General features: G+C 49.5%; 1 protein-coding gene across 6 annotated transcripts in view; it reads left to right on the top strand.

Annotated features, from left to right (window-relative positions):
• The first annotated feature begins 272 nt into the window (after positions 1–272).
• BOC (BOC cell adhesion associated, oncogene regulated) overlaps positions 273–24,329 on the top strand; it is an 82,816-nt gene continuing 58,759 nt past the window's right edge. For 5 of the 6 annotated variants that reach the window (XR_011074325.1, XM_068546746.1, XM_068546745.1 and 2 more), the window contains exons 1-3: positions 273–353; positions 794–1,349; positions 5,895–5,986. The gene's annotated coding sequence lies outside the window, so the exon portion shown is untranslated. Of the gene's footprint in view, positions 354–793; positions 1,350–5,894; positions 5,987–9,380; positions 9,403–24,329 lie in introns of those variants that run through there. The other variant, XM_068546743.1, reaches the window with a different exon arrangement.

Below are 24,329 nucleotides of genomic sequence, written 5' to 3'. Positions count from 1 at the left end.
AATGCAAATTCTCGGCCCTACCTCAGACCCTACCGACCCTACCGAAGCCGAAACTCTGCGCGTGGGGCTCAGCAGCCTGTGTTTCAATAAGCCTGCGGGGGTTCTGATGCAGCTCAAGTTTGAGAACCGCTACTCTGAATGCTTTTCTGCCCAACACTAAAGGGAGGGCTTAACACGCACACGCGCACAAGGACGTAACCAACTTTCCTCTGTGGCCGCTACCCCCACCTCGCCTCCCCCCCTCATCCTTTTCCTCGCTCTTCCATCCCATCCTGGGATGATGAATGGAGGTCAGGGCAGGGCGCTGTCAACGGAGGAGGACGCGGCGAACCCTCCCTTCCCCGACCCACCGGGTGGGTCGCGGGGGAGGTAGCACTGGGGCTGTGGTTTCCTTATAAATTTCTCGACAGCCGCTGCCCCATTTTGGCGGGGGGTAGGGGCGCGTTTAACAACAAGAGTTTACTTTTAATGATTTATCCAATCATTTGTTTGCAGAACGAAGGAGACCATTAAGAAGGGGGGCGGTGTCAGAAAAAGACTTGGGGAGAAGAGACTGGGCAAGAGAAGGGAAGGATAGCATAGGAGAGCAAGGGTCTGAGGTGAAGCTAAAGAGAACTGGGGGTTCCGGGGAGCCCGTGGGTGTGGGAGAAAGGCGGAGGACTTTGCTTTTGGTACCGGAAAGAAAGCGAAGTTGGGGGAGAGCACGGGACTCAGGCGCAACAGAAAGAAAAATGGGTATTAGGAGAAAAACTGAGTTTGGGGGGACTGGTTTTTTTTTTTTTTTTTTTTCCAGCTTCCTTTCCAAGACTTTCTTTGCTCCACTTTGCTCCTCCCCCTCCTCCCCGCCTCCTCTCCCCCCCTCCCCCTCCTCCTCCTCGCGCGGTAATGGGAGGCTCCTAGGCAGAAGCAAAAGAAGGAATTGTTTGCGAGTTCAGTCATCCAAAAAAGCTTCTTCCATATGGAGGGACCGGGTGCGCAGGGCGCGGCGTCCCCTGCCTTGTCCTCCCGCTGCTGCCGCCGCGGCCCCCGCTTCCTGCCGCAGGGACCCTGAGCCCCGGCCCGCCGGTGTCAGCCGCCGCGAGCGCACACTCACACACACGCGCACACACACTCACACTCACGCCCACCGCAGCCGCACGCGCCCGCACGCGCCCTCCCTCCCCGGCCCGCAGCTTCTCGGTCCGGGGCTCCTTTGTTGCTCCCGCGGCCGCCGCTCTCCCGTTTTGTGTGTCCCTGGGTGTCACTGTGCGGGTTGTGTGTCCGTGCGGCACCGGGCTGTGTGGCTCTCTCCGCGCCCACCGCGCCCCCGGGCCCCGGCTCACCCTTCCCAGGAGCCGGCTGCACCAGAGGTGAGTCACGTCGCTGAAGTTTGTTTTCTTTTCATAAAAAGTTGTGTTTATTTGTTGGTTTGGGGAGGGGAGGGGGCGGGAGGCGGCCGCAGGCCGGGCGATACCGAGGAAGCGCCGGCGGGTGGCTGGTGGGGACGCGCCGGCGGCGGGAGCGGGTCCCAGCTCTCGGCCCGCGGGCTCCGGCGGGGGGCTGCGGCCGAGGCGGGTGGCGGGGTGCCGGGTTGCCGCCTCCGGGCCCGGGGGCGCCGCATCTCGTTCCGTGCGGGTGCGGTCTGGACGGTCGTTCCCGGAAGCTTCCCGGTGGAAGAAGGGCCCGGACAGCCTCCCAAACTTCCCCGGAGGTTGACACCGGTCTCCGGCTCCCAGCGCGGGGCTCTGGGGAGAAACCCACATGGGGTCGGCAAATACACAGCACCACCGCACACCCATTTGGCCTCTTAGGGGGTGAGGGTTTACCGTCTCGGCGTTTAAAAATAATAATAATAAATAAATTTTAAAAATTAAAAAAAATATATACTAAACCGAAATGAGGGACCGAACGGACCGGGAGCAAAACAGTCCCAGAAGAGCATCCCCCGCTAGAGGGGTGGAAGGGCCGAGGCTGAAGTGAGGGTGTCCAGAGGTGTCTGTGGGTTTGGGGCAGCGTCGGGAGGAAGTGTGTGTGTGTGTGTGTGTGCGTGTGTTCGCGGGCACAACGTCCTCCTGGGGTTGTTCTCTTGGGGGTTTTTGTTGGTGTAACTGTGAGAGGTTGGGAAATGATCCTTTGGAACAAGTGGGAAGGGGCTGTGGAGAAGGGCAAGGAACCCAGGAAGAATTTTCTGCTGGATTTTTGAAGGCTCTGCTTAACTTTCAGGGTGCCCAGTGTTAGTTTGACCTTCCAGATGGTAGGAGAATTTTGAGGGCTGGAGGTGCAGGCAGACCTGGTGGAGTTTAAGGAGCCCTAGGGATTTGTTTGCTTAGTTTTGTTTTGGGGATGGGGTTGCAGTGGCAGGGTTACTTGAAAGGTTGTTATGTGCCTCCAGAGATGTGGCAGTAGAGCTAAGAATACCCAAACCACACACCAACGATCCTAAACAGGCACTTTCTGGGCGTGGTGGGGTGTTCTGCCTCTCCCCCGTCCCTTCTCAGCAAGTTCAAATGGGTTTGCATAAATTTTTGACCCAGAGTTGCCTCTTTGAATGGACTGAGTGAAAAGTATGTTTTGGTTTCAGGCCCTTGTGCCACCTCCAAGTGCCTTGTACCCAGCTCACATTTGTCACCTAGATCTTTGTTACCCAGAACTTTGCAAACACTGGCCATTGAATGAATGAAATTTTCAAAATTCTTGAACGCACAAACATTTCTGATTTATTCCACAATTGGGCCCTAAGCAGGCAGCCTAGCCCCTGCGATGGTCTTTCATCCCTTTGGTTACAATCAATAAATCAATCTCCCTTTTCTCAAGGGCAGCATGACAGTATTTAAACAGTCTCCTTGGACTAAGGTGGGGACTGATGCCCCCATACATCTGTCCAACCTGTTTTCTGAACTTAAAGTGAATCTGAGGCAAGAGTTTGGCCATTTTGAGGTATAACAGGTTTCCCAGGAACATTTCTGAGGTCTTATAATTGGTACTTTTTAATGGTTTCATAATTGAAATCCAGAAGGTTCCCATGGTAATCTTGAAGCACCTTGGGGTCAGTGGGACAGAGGCAGGGTGAAAACAGAAGTGGAGTTATGATTTTCCTGCAGGATGAGTTTTTGGAGCGAGTGTATGGAAAATGAAAGAAGTAAGAGTTGCCGCTTTGCTGACATTGCCTGCCCGCAACTATTGCTTAAAGTTTGACGCTTCAGGAGGCCGGAGGCTGTCTACACCTATGAAATCTGAGGATTGAGATGTCAGACACTGTCTCATTCATCCTCTGTCAAGAGATCTCAGAAGAGGAACACTGCAAGAAACAGCTTCTCAGGAGAAATTGCCCAAGCCACAGCATTGGCTTTACTGAGGAGAGGAAGTTGATAGAGTCCAGGATAGTTGGTTCCTTGATCACAGTTGGGATGGGGGGGTGGGGGATGGGATAGAGGGAACCCTGCTTAGCTGTGATTAGTTGGCCAACTTGAATAAGACGGTGACTTTTGTTCCTTTACATCCTCCAAATGGGTCCAGAGATTTTCCTTTCTTTGAAATGCTCTTTCAAATGTTTGGGCTCCTAGCTCTCTTCAGCAACTTATCTGTGGTTTCCATACCCTAAGAAGGAGTAGGAGATTTTACACATGAGATAATTCAGTTGACTTCCCCAGGGATCCCCAGGGTATAAGCAAGGATGGTGAGAAGTGAAGCTGGTGGTCACAATATTCCATGGGACCCTAGGGTTCTGAGTTCAGATTTCGACAAAGTCTCCAGTATGGTTAATGAATAAGGGTTTTCCTTTCTGTGTCTTTTTTTTTTTTTTTTTTTTTTTTATTTATTTATTTATGGCTGTGTTGGGTCTTCGTTTCTGTGCGAGGGCTTTCTCTAGTTGCGGCAAGTGGGGGCCACTCTTCATCGCGGTGCGCGGGCCTCTCACTATCGCGGCCTCTCTTGTTGCGGAGCACAGGCTCCAGACGCGCAGGCTCAGTAATTGTGGCTCACGGGCCTAGTTGCTCCGCGGCATGTGGGATCTTCCCAGACCAGGGCTCGAACCCGTGTCCCCTGCATTGGCAGGCAGATTCTCAACCACTGCACCACCAGGGAAGCCCCTTTCTGTGTCTTTTAAACAAGCGGATAGAAGCTGAAGAGGACCCAAGTGCACCAGATAATTGCTTCCAGTACTTTCTGTACTCTGAGTAAGAGAGTATTAACCTGGCACCAGAAGTTATTGTACATTGGGAGTTTGCTTTCTTTCATCCAAACTCCAAGCCTTCTTGCTATCTGTGAAAATAAGGAGGAGGGGGGATGGAAATTGGGGAGGGAGAGAAAAGAAAGTGATTTGTTACATTTTTTAAAGTGTATTTACTTTAACATATGGAACTTATTGTCATCTCCATACTTCAATTCAGCAAAAGTTTATAGCACATCAGACCCCAGACTGGGAGCTTTTTTGTCCCAAGAAAATAAGCTTTCTTAGTCAAAGGATGGTTCTCCAAACGACCCTCCCCTCCTAATTTTTATTTTTTGCACAAGCATCTAGTAATAATAAAAAAAAAATGTGTTTTAAAGTTACCCACATTATACTGGTATACATACCATTATACTGGTATACTGGTATACATAATGTATACATTATGTGGTATACATTATACCACATACCCACACTATAACTGTTTTTATTCATCCATGTGCATACATACTTTTCACATAGCTCCGATAAAAGTAAAGACTCTTGTAGTCAGACAGCCCTGAAGCAGCTCTACACTTTTGACCAAAGACTCATACGGAGCAGGTATATCCAACCACTTTGCTATTGCTGGGAACAGCCTAAATGCTGAGAGTGCTGCCACATGGAGCCTTTACATGTAATATTTTCATCATTTATGAGGCTGAATCAAAGATTTGGGGCTGGAGGGTGGGATGGAAGAGGGTGTTTGTTTTTAATCTAGAAATCCATGTTTACAAAAAGCCTTCCTAAATAGGGCTCTTGCCTCCTTGGAGCCCTCAGGGTTGGAAATGGGTAAAGAAGGGGTGGTGGGATCAGGGAGTAAGACTTAAAGGATCCATCTCAAGTGACACTGCCCTGAGGATTAGGAAACTTGGGTTGGACCCCTGGCTCTGCCTGTGGACTCCATTCACACTGACTCAATCCACTGAGCTAATCCATCACTAAATCTCCATTACCACTGAGTTAGCTCCTTCCCCAAGCTTGCCCAGTCTCTCCTGCCCTTCCTTTTATTATTCCGCCATCCTACCATCTTTTCCATTTCTGCCACCACCATGCTTCTTCATGCCTTTGACAATTGCTGACACATGGCTGGACTCCCCACTGTCTACCCATCACCCCCCTACCCTCACCCCCCCGCCAACACCCATCGTCCATCAGTCGCATAAAGTCATCACCCAGTCTAAGCTTACAATCTAAATTTCTTAGCCCTCTCACATGTGGCTCTGTCTCATCTCATGATAGTATTACCTTGATAGGACCCTTCTGCTCCAGCTGGACCCATCTATTAGCTGACCCTTGATTTTGGAGGGGATTCACTCCTTGTGCTGCCTTACCAGCCCCAGCCCCTTCCCTGTTAACCCACTTTACTTCATATGAGGGCTGCTGATAATGTGTTCTTAACAGATATTTGGTGAATATTGGTGAAAATGGACCACTGGATGCAAAGGTAATGGTTTTGTAAGAGCAACAGACTGTTTTCAATGTAATCATGGTCCTTCATCTATTTTTCAGTTCATTTCTAGCAAGGGGCCAGGTAACTGGAGATTTAAGGAAGCCTATGGTTTAGAAAAACTGCTTTTTCTCTGTTTTCTTATTTGTAAAATGGACTAATAAGGAATTACTCTGGTTTATAGCAATGCACCTTATAAAAAGCAAATACTTTCAAAGTGTTTATTTATTTTGTTTGAGACACTTTCTTTTTCCTCAGGCCCAGAACAAGCTTCCTGCAACCCATGACCCATGAAGTCTTGTCAACATTCACACCGTCTGAGGGTATCAGCAATGAAGTAGAAGAAGCAGGTGAGGTTTTCTGCCCATAGTCTAATATCTCTAGCCTATTGGGTCAGTCATATTTTCATGTTTTATGTTTCCGCTTGAAGATAAGAGTGTTTCCCGTCCTTCAGTATTGGAAGGGTCCAGTTTTGAGTGGAATCTGAACTAGACAAGCTGGTTCTAGTTCAGCTCGGATACTGTTATAGTCAGAGCCTGTGGTGGCCTCTTTCCCCTGGCGTGACCATGTCACCCCCCTTTCCCTGTGGCAAATTCTGTTCAACATGTTGGTTATAAACCATTTACTGTGGATTCGGAGCCCAAGACTGCTGTGGAAAAGTCCTGCTTAGGTTTGGATGAGGAAAGTCCTGTGTTTATGTGTCTACCAATGGTATTACAGCAAATGCCTTCTCATCTGATGTACTGGGCGGTGTTTATCTCACAAAACCCAGAGGGATTCCGTGTCATACCATCTTCTGAAATAAAGTTAGGAAATAGTTTCTCTTTTCCTGATGGTGAATTTGGCCTTATCTTCAAAGAAGGCCTTTGATGTTTGGGACAGGGTTATTGGGCAGTAAGAGGAAATCGTAGGAGAGAGATCAGAGCCAATGATACACGGTCAACTTAACTTGGTTGCCAGAGAAAACGTTGAGGAAAGTCTCAACTAGTTCTCCTAGTTAGTAACAGGAAAGTACATATTACGGGTTGAATAAAAAATCATCCAAAAGGAGCTGAGCAGCAGAAAATATGGAAAAGAAATGTTTTTTCTTCTCCAAAATGAGTTTGGACAGCACTGGACAAGATGAGGGTGATGACTCACGTGTAGGTTGGAGCCTTCATCCTTTCCACAAGCTTTTATTCAGCGCTCCCTGTGTGCTCAATATCAATACCAGAGCCCACGCCTTCCAGAATTCCATGACTGAGGGGAAGGGACATGCAGGGCACGGCAATGCAAACTGCAGTGTGAAAGTGCTTGGACTGGGTCATGAAGAAAGGCTCCTGGAAGGAGGAGAGCCTGAGAGCCTCTCAGGCTAAGTCCTAGAGGCAGAGATGGGGCTGGCAGGACTGAAACGTTCTTTTACCTCTGCCCGTATGTTGTTCATTATTTTCTCCCTGCAAACTTACTTTTCCTCAGCGGATAATAGACTGAAGTATTCTTAAGACAGGAGATTTCAAGTTGAGTGTTTTTTTTAAATTTTAGTAAAGTTAAAAACTGGAATCTCTGCATTAAATACAGAAACTCAGAAATGCGAGTCTTCGACAAGTTTCTAAAAGCGGTTACTGAGTAGCTTTCAGGGGAAAAAGGAGAAATTTGTGATCTTCTTTTCTTTCTCAGCCAGGTCAGATTTTAGCTGAGAATGCTAGAAACACATGCCTGAATTCAGCTTTTCACTTTTAAATTCCGTTTGCCCTTTGTTCTGCTGTCTGGGGTAGGTTTGCTTGGCCCTGAAATTATTCCCAGAGTAACAAGTGAGAAGACGTTTATTTTAGGGGCAAATAAAAGTTGTTGGGCTCTCCAGTTGCCCAGGAACCTCCTTGGCTGCTAAGAGGTGGCTGTCACACAGGATGGGAGCTACAGGTAAGAGGAGAAGGGAGTGTAGAACTGGTTGGCCTTGGAGGCTGGGCTGGAATTGGACTCTTGAAGAGAGCACTCCGCACCTCTCCCGGCCTGCCAATATTTTTCCAGAATAGTCCCAGCCAAGTGCCTTTACTAGTCTGAACTTACCTAACGTTGCAGTCCCAGCAGGTTTATTAGGTATGGGTCACAGTGAATTGGAGAGGAAAATTGGGGGGTTCTGGATTTCTTACTTTTCTGTGAAAGCAGAGGCTGCTCTTAATTGCTTCACAAAGCATCTCCCCCCGCCGCCCCCTCCCGACTTGGCTGTCTGCTTTTCTGCCTGATGACTGTCATCCCACAGAGGTGTTTACGGTACCTTGTCCTTTTTTACGTACTTGCGCCCATGTGAGGGGATTTCATCATGCAGTCAGCACAGTACCCACTTTTGCAAGTGAGACCACATAAAGTGATGGAAATTCACGGCTGTTTACTTGTGTCATTATGAATGGATGTTTTGTAGTGAACAAGTTACATAAAAATCTGCTGTGTTATAGCCAAGGGTTAGAGTCTAATGGCTCTTGCAATGTACAGGGCTTCCAAGCAATCACCTGCAGCCCCTTCTGGACAGCGCTGGGGGTCTGGCCATCGTGAAGGCCGCGTCGGCTCCAGGTGAAAGGCCTGCAGTCAGGTGCCTGTCGTTCTCTAGCCTTCTGTTGCAGAGATGGAGGCTGGGTCGTCAGGCCCGGCTTTCGCCTGCCTGCACGGTGGCAGCTTGCCAGCGCGTTTCGCTGGGTGGTCTTCAACAATGGGAGGGGTGGGGAGCTCAGCTCTCCTCACCAAAGGGGAACAAGAAGGTTGGCAACCAACCCCGTCACTGAAACACCACAAAGGTCCCGAGTGTGCGTAAAAAGGACAGAACAGGTTGCTGAAAGCAGTATTGTGATGGAGTTCATTTTTGTTCCCCTGATTTTACAAACCAAGCCTTACATGTAAGTGGTGATTCTCCCTCAAGAGGGTGAGCACACATGAGCAGCAGGTGCCCTCCGTCACGGGCATTCCCGCGCCCTTCATTCCCTTGCCCTCTCAGGGAGTCAGCTGTGGACCCGAAGGGCAGGCCGAGAAGGCCGAGACTGGCAGATCCCGGTGCCAAAGAGGCAGCCCCACCTGCCTCCGTCGTCCTTCTGATGACAGGGAGGATGAGAGCTGCCATTTAGCGAGACCTACTGTGTGCCAGGCCCTGTGCTAAGCCCTGTGAGCACTGTCCCTGCAACCCCCCAGCAGTCCTGTGAAGATGGGCAGCATGATCCTATTCGGCAGGTAAGAGAGCTGAAGCCTAAATAATCATAGGGACTTGTTCTGGTCTCACAGCTGGTAAGTGGCAGAGCCAAGATTTCATGGCAGGGCTGCTGACTCCAAAACTCGGGCTTTGAGAAAAAAAAAAAGTATCCAGACAATCTCTCCTCTCAGTCTCTCTAAGTAGAGCCCCCTTAGCTTGGGAGAACTGTTTCTTTTGCAACTAACAGAGTGCAAGGGGCAGGTGGCGGCCTTTATGAGACTTGCTTTAAGAGACGTGAATTGAAAACTGGGGCCACAACTGGAAGGTGTTGACTGGTTCCACAGCAGCAGCCTGAGGGAAGCCGGGTCCTGAGGCCCAGCTGATGTCTGACTTCGTAGGCAGTGCTGAAAGCTGCCTCTGTCTTGGGTCTCCTCTTGGAACGTGTCTCCTGGCTTTTGCTCCCCCTGGGACATCATCTGAACTGGCTGTCTGAGTCTCTGCTTCCACTACAGGTGCCAGCTGAATCCATGTGCGCCTTGGGTCTCTGCAAGTCTGATCAAGGTCCTCTGAGCCTCGGCAGGGTGAAGGGGGAGAAGGTGTTCTGCCCAGCAGGTACTTTTCCTGGTTAGGAGAAGTGGCAGCTTGTGCAGAAAAATACCCTGGGGAAGGAAGTAGCAACTTTGACAGACAGGTAACTGACAGGATGGTACCTTCCAGGCAAATACAGGGCAGCCAGCAGAAAGAATGCTACAGGCCGTTACCTGCAGAGCAAAACCGACTCTCCCAGCTGGCTTCAGAGAGTGGGGAGATTTGGCTGCCATGAGCATGTAGTTGCCCTCAGTTCCTTGTTTTTCTTTAACAAATGTGGAAAGCCTGAAGCCAGGATGTTCTGGCTTTGCGTGTGTGTGGGGGGGGGGGGCGGGGGGGGCGGTACAGGATACCTGGGTTTAAGATATAATTATGTGACCAACTAGTTGGGTAGCCCAGAGGAAATCATGGGAACTCTCTGAGCCTCTCTCCCCCCATCCTCGCAAGCTGCCTTCTCAGGGCACTATGAGGATGCAGAGAAACGGCACAAGGGAACACTTTTGATGCAGAAGGTTCCTGCTCACCTCAAAAGCCTCTGGCATCTGTGCTCACCCAAGATGAGTTGGGAGATAAGACATTTGAGGGAACTGGCCAGAGGTCAGAGTCTGGGCACAAGGGCTGCATCTGCTTCTGTGGTTGTGTTTGTCTTCTAAGAGCAGAGGCCTGAACTGAAGGCAGTTAGGTCCTGTTGCCAGATAAGCTGCTTTCCCTCTCTTGTGGGAAGAGACAGTGAAGGCCTCAGGGTCTGGCAGGACTTGAGAGAAGAAAAGCTCTCGTGGCAAGTAGGATCCTGGTTCACACTCTTACTGAGAGAGGAAGGAACAGAGGAGTCTGAGGAGAGTTGGGGTGACCCCATCTGAGAGAGCAGAGGTTTGGAGTGAATCTTATTAGAAAAAGGGGGAAGTGCTGGAGAAAGACGGTTGTTGCAGGAGGGAGCCATGTTTCTGGGGCCAGTTCCAGGTTGGAGATGGTGAGGCATCCTGGTTAAGGGCGGGCTTTGGAACCAGACAGGCCTGGATTTGAACATAGCTTTGCCAGGTGGTAGGCATATGACCCTGGGCTAGTCACCTCCACTCTGAAACCCTAGTGTCTTAAAGTTGTTGCAAAGAGAAAGCAAGATACTGCATATAAAGCGCACAAAATGCATTGTGAACATTCAGGAGAAGGTGGCCGTTAATAGGAAAGGAAAGGAAAGAAAAACAGACTGGAAGGAGAGTTATCGATGGATTGGGCAGCTGGAAAGATGAGTAGGTGGAAGGCTGCACTGATGGAACCCCCCACTGGCTCAAGGCTCTATAGAGATGAGGGAATGAGAAGATGGGGAAAGAGAGGAACCCACAGTGGGGCAAGGTTGTGCCCCAGGTGCCCCTGTAGGTACCAGTCTTTAGGCCTGGTCACTGAGAAGACAGCTCCCACCCAGCCTTCTCCTCTGCGTCTTCCCTGATTCAGCATATTCCACTCTACTGGTTAGGCCCCAAACCTGAGAGTCACCTTGGACTCTCTTCTTTCTCTCATACTCCACTTTAAGTTGGCAAATGATGTTGGCTTTATTTTTAAGATGTATTCAGAATCCTGCAACTTCTCACCATCCTTGTCTTCCAGCGACATTCCTTACCTGGTCTATTGCAGTAGCTTCCTAAGTGTTCTCCCTGCCTCCACCCAACCCTGACCTCCCTGCCCACAGTCTGTTCTTCATGGAGAAGTCAGTGTCAGCTTCCAAAAGAGGAGCCAGGCGAGGTCAGTTCTCTGCTCAAAACTGTCCATGGTTTGCTTTCATGCAGAGAAAATGCCACACGCTGTCAGTGCCCTCACCTCCCCTATTCGCTCCACAGGCCTCAGTGGCCCCCTTGCTGCTCCTCCGCCGAAGCAGAACAGCGTCTCTTCCGGGGCTTCGCCCGCTTGCCTGGAAGGTGCTTCCCCGATAGCTGCACAGCCCGTCCCTCACTTCATTCAGGCGTCTGCTTCGTGGCACCCTCACTGGACTGCCCTTTATTAAATCAAACTCCCACCATCATTCTCTCTTCCTTCAACCTAATCTGTTCTTTCTCAACGTTCCACCTCCTGACGTGTCTCTACTTGTTCATCTCCTTATTGCCTGCTTATCCTCTAGAAGGAAAGATCCACGGGATCAGGGACTTCATTTTGCTTCTCACCACCTCCCCAGTGCCTGGAGTAGACTCTGGGATGTAACTGGTACTCAGTTTTTCTTGTTACTAGTCTACAGGTCTTTCCTGAATCTCAAAATGAGTATAATAAGAGTTTCAAACAGAATGAAATAATTACCTAAGGATTTATATAAGAAAAATGCATTCTGGGTATATGTATACGGGGGGAATGTGGGAGAGAGGGGCAGGGAATTCTAGTACTATTAGGGTGTCTGTTTTAGAAAAGCTGGAAAGCAGTGTGCTAGGCCGCAGCGGAAGTAGCTCAGCTCCTCTGTCTTCCTCAAGGTGACTGACTTCAGGAATGTCCGTGGATGTGCCACTGTGCCACTGTTCCATCTGTAAGGGGAGGGTGAGAATGGGTGCCTCTCTGGCCCTTCTGCATCACTCAAGAGGAACTTACTGAGCATGGACTTTGTGTCCAGCACTGTGCTAGGCCAGGCTGGGAGCTGCAGAGAAGCCCAGGGCATCCTCACTCCATCAAAAGTTTATAGTCTAGTTGTTCATCTGGAATTTCCTAAGTGTGCCTGGACCATCCACTGTACTGCTCCCTTCTGTTTGCACAGGTGAATGGGAGTTCTGTTGCATCTGAGGAACACGGGATGAATTTGAGACTAGTTCAGTTCCCCACATAGCGGGGCCTGGTGGAGTCAGGCCCCATGGTAGGCACACAGGTGACAGAAATTGTCTCTGTGGTTGGAGAGTTGACAGCCTGAAATACAAGGAATAGGAGGTTTGGATGTCTGCCCAGAGGGGGATAGATCTGACTTCAAATTGCATCTCAGTCATGTCTAGCTTGGTTCTAAATTTAGAAGCTAGGGAAGAGTAAAAATAGGGGCAAATATCCCAAGAGGTCTCGTGCTGACAACAAACGTGCCTGAGAAATTACACTACCAAGATCCCCGGACCCAACATCTACAGCATCTCAGGGAGCTGGGGAATAGTCCAGACCTCCTCCTCCAGGTTTTTTTTAACTTAGAAATAAATTAATAGGCTTTTTTAAAACAGCAGTTTTAGGTTTATAGAAAAAAATTAAGTGAAAATTACAGGGAGTTACCTCATACCCCTCAACCCCTACCAATTTCCCGAATTACTAACATCTTACGTTGGTGTAATGCATTTGTTAGAAGTGATGAGTCAATGTTGACACATCGTTATTAATTAAAGTCCATAGTTTACATTAAGACTTATTTTTTGCATTATGCAGCCTGTGGTTTTGACAAATGTGTAATGATACATATCCACCACTGTTATAGTATCAGACAGAATAATAGTTTCACTGCCTAAAAATCCCCTGTGCTCCACCTATTTGGCCCTCCTTCCTTCCCTCTCCCAATCCCTGGCAACCACTGCTCTTTTTACAGTCTTTGCAATTTTGTCTTTTCCAGAATGTCATGTAGTTGGAATCATACAGTATGTATAGTCTTTCCAGGTTGGCTTCTTTCACTTAGCAATCTCCTCCAGTTTTAAACATGGCCTTCCCCACTCCATGCCCCCTCACACCATACATCCAGCTGGGGTGCAAGGCGCTGACAACGGAGGAGCCCACAGCCAGCGCTGAGACCCACCTGCCCAGAGCCCACGGGTCTGCAGTGCTGCCCCCTGTGTCATCATCCACTGGACACGCCTGGCGCTGGTGCTACTGGAGTTCAGCCCAGGCTGGTAAACTGTCGGTTGCTGCCTGTGTTTTGGTTCCACATCTGGAAGTATCGGCTGTGCAGACCTTCTGTCGCGCTCTTAAGTAGAGAGACAGGAGGAGCACCGGGCCGTTCGCCTTCCTCCTCGCTAGTTTGGTTTACTTGCTCCGGAGCTTTGGACGAGCGGCAGGGAAGTGAGCCTCCCAGGCAGGCAGGGCAGGCAGCGCTCCTTCACGCCGCATCCGGCGGCGGCCACAGCTCCCTCAGCTGCCGAAATCGCTGTCTCAGCCCCATTGGTGTCTGTGCTGAGCCCTGGGAGGCACTGAGCTTCAGGGCTTGTTTTGTGGTCATTAAGCAGGAAGGCTGATCAGACGCAAAGAGAGTGAGAACGTTTTCCCTGCCAAGAAGTGCTTCCTTCTTCAGTCAGCCTCATAAACGAGGATTCCTTGGTGGGGGGGAGGGGTGTGTGTGTGGCAGGAACCCCAGTATTCAGTGCCCTCACCAGTCAGTAAACAGTGAGGCTCTCGGGGGATGAGGGATAATGACGGATTTTATAACTAGAGCAGGAGGAGCTCCTCCAACCCGGCTCCAACTCTGGACCACAGTTAGAGGAAAGGGAAGTGCGTGTGAATGGGGGTCACGTGGGCCATCTGGTTGAAGCAGGCTGAAACGTCCCAGGGCTGAGAGGAAAGGGGTGTACTAGGTGAAGAGGGTTCCAACCCTGGGGAGCAGGGACTGAGACTTAGACCCCAGCTTCTGTTGCTTCTGTGTGCAATAAACGAAGAGCTGAGGCCAGCTGGCACCTCCTCACTTCCAAGGACACCAGGCAGGTGCCTCAGAGTTCAGTGAGAAGGAGAAAGAAGACACGGCCTCCTTGGGAAGTCAGCTCTCAGACGGTAGAAACTCCATGCCGGTGATCCCAATCCTTACCACCTCGTCCTCTGGTCTGCTCTCTGCCTAGCCCACCCTCCCGTCTGTATCCTGTTCAGGGACTTGCCGAGAGCTCTTGGGCTGCCATCCAGTGGTTCTTCCTACGTGTCCCCTGCGTAAGTGGAGACTAACAGTACTTGTCCCAGGTGTGTCACCAAGACTGTGAGCACTCATGCAGTGGAGTGTTTAACGCTCCATAAACTCTTCAGAGAAGTACTGTCTACAGGCAAGCCGTCCTTGCTTTTGTCGTTAATTATGGAATCAGGGTGGTGTGCCCTGCACCCTCTTGTCTTCCTGCGTCTCGCTCCAGCATCTGGAAGGCTGTGACTGATTATTGACCGTCAACAACACGGGAGGCCTTGGCCCTTGTCACAGTTTGCCTGCGGAGGCTAAGGATAGAGAACTGCTGAACGTGGGAGGGTGAGACCCATGTTCCCTGCCAAATCCAGCCTTCATCCCTGAGTCACCTCCTCACATGCTGTCCCCCCCAGGAGGTCCTGTGGGAGAATCCCAGACCGGCTTCCGTAGGTGCAGCCAAGCAGTGTGTGTCGAGGAGCAGGGGCCACGTTTGCTAAACCAAAAGATAAATACATGATCTGACGAAGCATTTAGATGGGACTTTTTTTCCCTGATTTTGGGGTGAAAAAATCTCAGAAATGCTGAGTTTATAAATATCTTGTGATGTGTTAGAAAATAACCCTTTAGTACGAGGAATGGCATTCTGTCCAGTTGGGGGCCATGCCAGGACCTCCCAGCGGCGTGGTCGCCTGTTAGGGCAGGTTGTGCAGGGAAACGCGGCGTGGCCTTGCCACACGTGTGAAGCTCCAGCGAGTGTTGGTGGAAGGAAGTCTCCAGGGCAGTCTGGGTTTTCTCTAGCACTTTCTCTACAGAACAATCCGTGGGAAACCAGGGCAGGGTCCCAGTTTTACCCACCACTGCCCGACTCCCTTTCTAGAAAAGGCCTCCATGGCTGTGGAACAGGGAGGCTCCTGAACAACTAAGTTCTACAGCTTTCAAAGTCAGGAGGTGTAGGGGCTTCCCTGGTGGCGCCGTGGTTGAGAATCTGCCGGCTAATGCAGGGGACACGGGTTCGAGCCCTGGTCTGGGAAGATCCCACATGCCGCGGAGCCACTAGGCCAGTGAGCCACAACTACTGAGCCTGCGTGTCTGGAGCCTGTGCTCCGCAACAAGAGAGGCCGCGATAATGAGAGGCCCGCGCACCGCGATGAAGAGTGGCCCCCACTTGCCGCAACTAGAGAAAGCCCTCGCACAGAAACGAAGACCCAACACAGCCAAAAATAAATATAAAAATAAATAAATAAAATTTAAAAATGGGCCATGGATCTAAATTTAAGAGCAAAAACTATAAAACTTTAAAAAAAAAAAAAGTCAGGAGGTGAAGAGGACCAGCCTGCCCCGTTGTGATGGAGTGTTAGGCAGCAGAACTCATTCTCCCTACACAAGGACACTAACCAAAGTGCCAGCGCTAACGCCCGTGGTCTAGATGGGGGACAGGCAGCGAGGCCTTGTTTCTCTGAACCTCAGCCAGAATGAGGTGTGTTACCCTTCCCCGGGCAGGGGGTTCTGACCCGTCTCCCACCCTCTGAAAATCATGATGCCCGCTGCAGCCAGCCTCCCTTCAGTCACTGAGCTTCCACACTGAGCTGTTTCTGGTTATCCAGAGACCCAGCAATAAACCTTGCCTAGAGCAGTGCTGTTCATGCCTCTTCAGGCATTTTCCACGTGGCCCCAAAGACATGTTTGTAACCATTAAAGAGTGGCCTTTCAGTTGATCAGCCAACAGATTATTGAGCACCATGCGTGCTGCCCTCAGGACACTTATAACTTAGATTCTGAATATTTCCCAAATCCAAGCAAGAGGTCATTTCACGTTGAGCTGCGTTATCTGCCTTCTCTCATTGGAAGAGCCCTTGGCTCAGAGGAGGTGCTAGATGTCACCATTATTATCATCATGATTATTATTACTTTGGCTTTTGAGATAAGCTGCTGATTTATAAGTCCTTCCCAAGAGCCCATGTTCTCGGAGAGTTTGGCTATTTAAAGAGCTGTGTCACTTACGGTACGTTTGGGAATTTTATAGGCAGAGAAGTGGAGGTCCAGAGAAAAGTGATGGTCTTTCACTTGGACCTTGTAGCCTGTGCACTTGGTTGGTTCTGCCATCAGGGAAAAGCCCGCCAACGTTGCGGACCTGTCATTGGTGAGATATGCTCAGGGTTCTGGGGAAGGCCCATCCAGGACAGGGAACCCAGAAAGGGAGCAGAGGGCATGGGGGGCAGCCAGCGGGGTCCAGGTTCCCAAGCCAGAGCACCAAGGAGATAGGCTCCTCAGGACCTCCTCTGTCTGCGGCCAGCAGTACCCTTTCAGGGGTGGGGCTGCCTCTTTGGCCCAACACTAGGGAGCCTTTAAAGGTTGAAGAGAGGTATACTGCCCTCCGTTACCAGAACCTGGGCGCTCGTGGAAACCTGCTGGACAGCGCTGTTTGGCTTAACTGAGGTGACATGGGGGGCAATGGGGGGCGGGGGGGCGGGCGTCCTGGAAGTTGGTGCAGGACTGAGAAGGTTTGGGATGATCTTGTTCTAGTCATCCTATTGAAAAAGCAAGTTTCATTATTATTTAAAAACTCAAATACACAAAAGCAGAAAGAAGAGTATCATGAACCCCATGTACCCATCACCCAGATTCAACAATTATCAAGACAGAAGAGTTTTTTAAAATACTACTTTGTTTTCATTACTCTGCTCTGTGTGCAGATAGGACAAGGATGAACGCCACAAGGGTACTTTTTCCAAAAGAAGTGTGTGATCCCGTCTTCCCATGCCTTCCTAACAGCGGCATGGAAAAGAAAGAACCCCAGCCCAGGGCCCTCGGGTTTGATTCTCAGTTGCTCCACGGTGCTCTGAGATGTTTCTGTGTGTCTCCTTTACCAGGTGCTGAGCTCTTAGAGAAAGCTTGAACTTTATCTTTGGATCCACAGAGCTTCATATTGAATGAGTGTTCAATAAGTGTTTATAGACTTGTAAGGCAAAGGATTGTATGAGTCAGAATGGACAGGTGTAAGTGATGTGAGTACTTAGTTCACCATTTGGGGAGGAAAAGGGGCAGCTGATGGGGTTTAGAGTTGAGTAAGGGGCCATTATCTGAACTCTGGGGGATCCTGAATGGGTGAAAGGTTAGGCGTGCTCATTCTGCAATGCAAGGGCTTCTGGTTTGGCCGAGAAGGAAGAAGTCAGCGGCAGGAGATGACAGGAGACAGCTGGATCAGAGCCGCTCTCTGCCTGGTCCCCAGATTCAGGTGTCTACAGACCCGGGTATGGGGGGACAGGGGTCTAAGAACAGAGGCTCCAGCTCCAGACCCATTTTTCTGGGTGGCCACAAGCAGTCCGCAAGCCGCCTATGCCACCAGGGCCCGCGTGTCATTCCAAGCACTGTTTTTATTCATGTTGGAGTTGGCAAGGAACGGGCTTCTCCAACTGTGAGGACCAGAGTCTGCTTCCAGCCTGTGGAGTGCCGGGCAGCTGGGCTGCTCTGTGGCCCCCTGGGCAGCGTTTGGGGTGGTATGAAATGGGTGTTGGAGGAACAGCAGGGGAGATGCTGCAAACACCGGCTCAGGTCTGACCCTGGGTGTAGCCAGCAGGGGCCTCAGGGCCACACAGACCCCAGGGAAGTCTCCAGGCCCCGACTTTGATCAGCGACCTGCCCCTCCCTTCCCCGCCTGGTCTTTTTCAGTTTAAACTTCGAGCTCTGTCCTGGCATACATGCGTGATGTGTGTGTGAGTGTTTTAATTTTTATCCTTGGCAGAAGTTAAGACACAAAATGGATTTGGAAGGAGATGAAACCATCTCCTTGGTATACGCTGGGTAGCGGCAGCTTCATTCCTGGAGGGGGAGGGCCGCAGGTGGGGAGGGGCTGGGCGGGACCCAAGTCTGTAAGGTTGGGGTGAGGCGCTGCTTCCACCCCGGCAGGGACCAAACTGAAAATCCACTTCTTGGGGAAGGGAAGGCCGGAAGCTAGAGGCTGCGCTGTTAACCCTTTGGGATGCCAAAAAGCTAGTTCCAGGGGAGCCAAAGCCCAGTGGTGCAATCTGGTGTTAAGTGGATGTGGGACCCCTGGACAGCCAACACCTGGTTCTACTTCCTGGTGGTCTGTGAGCCCCTGAGACTGTTCTCAATTTGTTAAGGGAATCACTGACAGCTCTTCAGGTTTTCATGTGCAAACTCTAAAATGTGCATATGCTTGGAAAACTTCCTCTCCTGCTAACCTCTCTGCCCCCAGAAGTGGTGGTGGCCCCAGCAGGGGTGACTGTGGCCCAGGGACCTGTTTAAGTGTCACCTTTGCTACTCTGGAAGCCGTCTCGGCCCCCAAAGTAGGTGCTGTTTGCAATGGTGGTCTCTTCTTGGGTTTTTATTTCTGTGTGAAGAGGTGAAAACTAGGAATCTGAAAGTCCAGAAAATATCTGGGGATATCTGAGAGAAACTTTGAGAAAATGTTTTATTCGTTAAAGTGTATTAAGATATTCAATTTGTGGAATAAAAGAAAATAGCTTTAAAAATGGCAAGAATTTCAGTAAAAATAATAGAGCAGGGAACATCTTTATACAAAACTCGCAATTCCAACCATGGCATCCAGTGCAACCGAGGCATTTCTGGCAGACCTTCTCTGTCAAAATGACCCACAAATCCATGGCGGAGACTCCCAGGGGTTCTCAACCCTGGCTGCACATTACAGTCTCCAGGAAAGGGTTTTGAAAATGCTGATACCTGGGCCCCACTTCCACAGGCTCTAAGTGAATTTGCCTGAGGTGCTGCCCAGGTGTTGATGTGTCTTAGTGTCCCTGGATGATTGTTCCATGCAGCCTGCGTTGGGAACCTCCAATCTTAGGCTTATGTAAGAACAGAAGGAAGATGAGAGAGGTCAGATTAAGAAATGGAAGAATTTTATTGTCTCTCACTACATGCTGGTGCATATTACATGGATCCAGACTCAGAGGGCCGTGGCCAACTTGTGGATGGGATTGAGGCGCTCACTCAGGGCTGACTCCCGCTGGGGTGGAGGACTGAACATCCTCGTGAGTTGGCTACAGAGTGCATTGTGGGACCTGACGAACCAGTCCCTCCCGAAACATGGTGGCTAGTGCATGACTCCAACCCAGGCTGATTTTGGTTTTTTCAGCCTTCCTCAGTTTCCTTTTTTGGTTTGTCTGCTTGAATCTACCAAGGACACCAGGACCAGCAGGCAGGGGAAGGAGGTAACCCTGGCTTTGAATCCTTAACTTGAGCAAGGTGTTTAACCTCTCTAAGCCTCAATTGCTGCATCTGTAAAATGGGGATGACAATACTACCTCCTTCACAGAGTTACTTAGAGGTTAGACAAGATAATACGTGCACATCATCTCACACACAGTAACTCAACAAATGGTCACATACTCTCTTTTATGCTAAGATGGAATATTTCTTCCAATTCTAAATATTTGCCTTAATCTCATATTGCAACAAAACCTAGTGTGTTACATTCACTAAATCTGAATGACTTTTAATTACATTTACAAATCAGTTAAGTTAGGAAATCAGTGATTTAGCAGGAAAAAAAGGCAGTCTTTAAATGTTAATATGCCCAACATCGTAATTTCAGCAAACGAAGTGCTTGGTGGATATTTTATACAATTTACTAAACAAAGTAATTTCAGATTAGTAAAGGTTGCTAAAAGAATATTAAATATGTTTTCATTTTTTCCAAAATACTTGTCCACATCGTGTGGATGCAACAGAATCCTGGAATTAGGGGAGGGGTTCTTTACAAGCCGAAAGAGTTGACTGTTGGATATAGACACAGGAAACACTTTAGATGTGATCATGGAGCAAAGACCAACATGTTATAGCCCAAGGAGTTGTTAGGAAATGAGGCCCCTGGGCTTATGGGAAGATAAAATTTCAGTGATGACATGATAATATTTGGGGATAGTTTTTTTTTTAATTTACCTTTTTAATTACAAAAATAACTACCCACTCACTTGGAATATTTCTGAAGTGTTTAGTATAAAAAGTGCAAATTTCCTGCTCTTCACCATAACTGATGTGAACATTTAAGTGTCTCCTGACCTTATCCTGTGACAATCCAAATAACTGTACACCACATATTCACATGTAATTTTTTAAAATTACAAACATGGGATGCTGTTTTACAAGTTGTTTCTGGGATATTCTCCAGGAACCTCTTAGGCCAACATTTCCCAAAGTGTATTTGATGAAATTCTCCTCACTAATGGTACTCTGAGAAAAAACAGTAGTGTGGTCAAGTCAGTCCAGGCCTGTGGTCAAATAAGTCCAGGCCTGTGTTTGAGTGAGTTCAGCCTTCAGTGCATACTCTACCCACCTTTTGGTAATTTACAATACGTAACAGCCCATTAAAGGCTCTGAAAAGGCCTTCACTAAAGAAACCTAATTTGCTTTTCTTAACAGAGCATTTCCCTACATTCTTTTTGCTAGCACATTTTAACAACTTATAGATTTTTAGAAGCGCTGTTTTAGGCATTCCTCACTAACCTCCCCTCCACCTACCCCAGCTCCTCCATCTGCAACCTTGTGGGGTAGGCAGGAAGAAAACAAGCTCATCTATTCATTTAATTAACAAATACTTACTGTGCTCCCAGAGATAGATGCTGGGGCTACAGTAATGAGCAAGATAACAGGCCCTCTACCCTGGGAGGCTCCAGCACAGCGAAGGTATTAGTCACACAGGATGGGTTGCACCTGGGCCGGCAGAACATCAGCAGGGATCCTCTGCAGCTGTGGAGCCTGGGCGTAGCGGCTGGAATTATCCCTACCCCCTCCGCCCCACACCCTTCATCACGCCTCCAATTCCCCACACTTCGCTCTGCTATAAATAGTGGTGCCTGACCCAGCTGGCAGGATTCCATGTGTTTGTTTTCTCTGCGTGTGCCAGCCCTGCACGGAGGCCACTGGGCTTCCCAAGTTGGGGAGGGCTGACAGGAGTTGGGGTCGGAGGCTTCCAGCAGAAGGTGGGGACAGACGGACAGACTGGAGCATGCTTCAGGTTTCCAAATTGGTATTTATTTTAAGTTTTAGATGGTTTAAAAGAGCTTTCTAAGTGAGGAAGATTGGGGGTGGGTCAGGGGACTGAATGTGTATATTTGGGGGTCAGAGAGGTGGAGAAAGTCGGTTTGCATGAGGTCAGATAGGAAAAAAGTAAACTGTCATGATTCTAAAGCATACTTCCCAGCTGGAGCTGGAGAGCTGGAGTTGTTTGCTGTGTGAGCACATGTGCACACGTGCGCCCGTGTGTGTGTGTGTGTCTGTGTGTTGTTTGTCTGTCTTAGAGGTGGTGCATGTACAAGCCCAGAGCAGGATGCCTGGAAAGCCTGGGTGGAGGTGTCTGGCCCCTGAGATATTTACCTATTCTTAAACCTCTTTTGTTGAAATATTAGGGATAAATCTGTAACAAGGATCAGACTAATGAAAGTACTTCTCCAAGTAACCCTAAAGGAAGTGACTCAAATTGAGTAAGTTGCTGTCATTTATTGAACAACTGCTTTGAACCAGTCATTGTTCTAGATAATTTGCTGATGTGATCTGTTTCTCCTTCAACATGCTTGTGTGAGAGATTTTATTGTCCTGCGTCAAAGTGGTTCCCCCTAAATGTCCGGGTGAGGGTTTTTTGCTTGCAGGAAAGTCTAGGAGAGACACTGTCTGTGTCACAGGGCAGTCAGGTCAGACGCCAGCTAAAGAGAGGCAGCTTCTGATGCCGTCTTGGCCCTGACTTAGCAGTTCAGCCGTTTTGCCCCATGGCTTAGCTTTTCATTTAAGTGCTTCAGATTTCCTGCTAGCGTGCAAGAGCCTGTTAAGGGTTGGGGGTGTGTGTGTGTGTCTGTGTGTTAGGGGTTGAGGTGTGAGTGTGTCCGCGAGTTGGAGTTGGGGCTGGTTTTGCCCAGCATTTGTGTGAATCGGCCCCAGGAGTGGACAGGTCAAGAAGTGGCAGCCTGACCCTCATTCACGCTGGGTCACACAACCGGAGACCGGTTTTGAGCCCTGGGGAGGGTATGGGTATGGGCCTGGTGCCATTGGTTGCTTAGTCATCATGAGGAAGGGGCACAGAAAATGACTGCAGGTGACAGCTTAATTGGAATTGGTGGTAATTATGTTGCCTAACAGAGTAAGTCAATCTTTTCAACCCCCAAACTTGCTAAAGGCCCAGCTTCCCCTCCTAAGAAAAAGCTCCCTCTTGACTATGTGACTACAGTTCTCTCTCCTCTCTGCCATGACCTTTCACTTTTGTGTTTTGGGTTGTAATTCGTTCACTCAACGGGTGTTTGCTGAATACCTCGAACCGTGTTATACGCTCAAGATGCCCCTGTAGTAAGATCACCGCCATTCCTGATCCCTGAGCGTTTGGTCCAGCGGTCAGGCAGACCATAAATAATTAGCGTGATGGTGCTTCCACGGGGGAAGTGCAGGCCTCCAGGGGACAAGAGCTGGTGGCCCAACTGCTGCCCGACGTAGAGTGGGTGCTGGGAGCTTGCCTAGCGAAGGGAAGCGAGTTTCCTTGGGCGCCTGCTTCTCCTCACACTCTCCCCCGTCTCCTCCTTGGCAAGCCTGCCCTCACCCACGCCATGCTCCGGCGCTGTGAAGGGAAGCCCTGTGTCCTGCTTGTCTTCTCCCCTGCATAAGAACCCCAGTGGGCTCCCCAGAGGCAGGGCGATAGGGACGGAGATCTCAGACACCCGTGCGCCACCCTCCCCTGCTCAAGCTCTGCTTTGCGTCAGAAGCAGCCCTGGGGGTTCACCGGCTCCAAACTCCAAGGACCAAATAGAGTCAGGCCTGGAAGAGATCTTGGAGGTAGGTCTTTACAGCTTAGCAGACATTCACTGAGTATCTATTATGTGTCCAGGAGAGACTTGTATATAAATAAGGTACAACACAGCGTGAGAAGTGACAGAGACAAAGCTGAGGCTTCAGCAGTCCTCATAGGCTTCCATTAGCTCTAAGCCTCTTACCTACCTTAAGTGATGTACTTTGATGACTCTCCCGGGACTCTAGTAGGAATGAATGTGGATGATGGGAAGGAGGCTTCTTTTAGGACTTGTGAGGAGGGCTAAGTTGGAGGACTGCCCTTCTGCGCTGAGCAGGGCCTGAGTGTACAAGTGTGAGTGTGTGTGCGTGTGCTCGAATGTATGCCATATTTCTTTTGTCATGCCTCTGATGCCTTTGCTAGTGGTTCTGGTTCTTTGCCTGTACTTTGTAAAATCCAGTCTATCTGATCTTTTCTTGAGACCATGCTGCATTTGGTATGAATGATAGAAAGATGGTGTCAAGCGAAGGTTGACTAGGTCCCAGGTTCTTTAAGGATGGGAAACTTAAGGATGGGAAACTTAAGGATGGGAAACTGCCTACTTTTCTCTATGTCCCCTCCACCCTCCATTCAGTGTGTGGCACCTAGTGGGTGCTAAGTGTGGTTTTGCTGAATTGACCTGAATTCTGCCCTGAGCCCACCCAGGGACTTGTATCTCTCATCAGGAGTGCCTTTGGGGTTGCCAGCTGTTTTATCTGCTCCGCTCACCGTGATCACTAAGCAGAATACGCTTGTCTGTCCTACTCTTCTTCTGGCAAGGTTTGTGTTCATGCATGGCTCACTTGTCCAAAATCCTTTGTCCTAAGAGATAGGACTTAAGCTGTTAAGGTCTGCCTTAAGTGCTGTTCAGGTCCTGGGACTGGTTTGCCTATGTACTGTGTTTGTGCTGTCTACCTACACTCTAATTAATTTCTTTCACGTTGGATCTCTCATCAGCTGTTTGCACCAGAAGCCTTGGAAGTGAATGCTCCTGTTTCCTCTCCAGTCACTGTTACCATTTTACTTTGTTGTTTACCTGCGTGGCTATAGCCCTGGCCATAGACTGTAATTAGAAACAGGTAGGTGTAAAAAGAGCAGGTGGTCTGTTGTGGCTTTGTGAGCTCACCGATGTGGTCGGAGGTGAGCTCCATACTGGGGCTGGGAGCGGGGGGCAAGTCAGAGAGGGATTGGGGGTGTGTTTTCCTTTCTATAAACACTTCTCCATAACTTCTTGTCCAGATGACCTACTGTCTGACAGGGATCTTTCCCCTTTCTCTCCAAACAAGTAGAGACACTACGGAGAAATTATCATCATTATCATCATCAAGAGAGTGCAGAGAGAGGGCATAAACAGGGTGG

The sequence above is a fragment of the Eschrichtius robustus genome, chromosome 6, assembly GCF_028021215.1.
Source record: "Eschrichtius robustus isolate mEscRob2 chromosome 6, mEscRob2.pri, whole genome shotgun sequence".
Classification (NCBI taxonomy): Eukaryota; Metazoa; Chordata; class Mammalia; order Artiodactyla; family Eschrichtiidae; genus Eschrichtius; species Eschrichtius robustus.
Note: the sequence above shows the minus strand (reverse complement) of the source record. Positions and strands in the feature narration are given on the sequence as shown.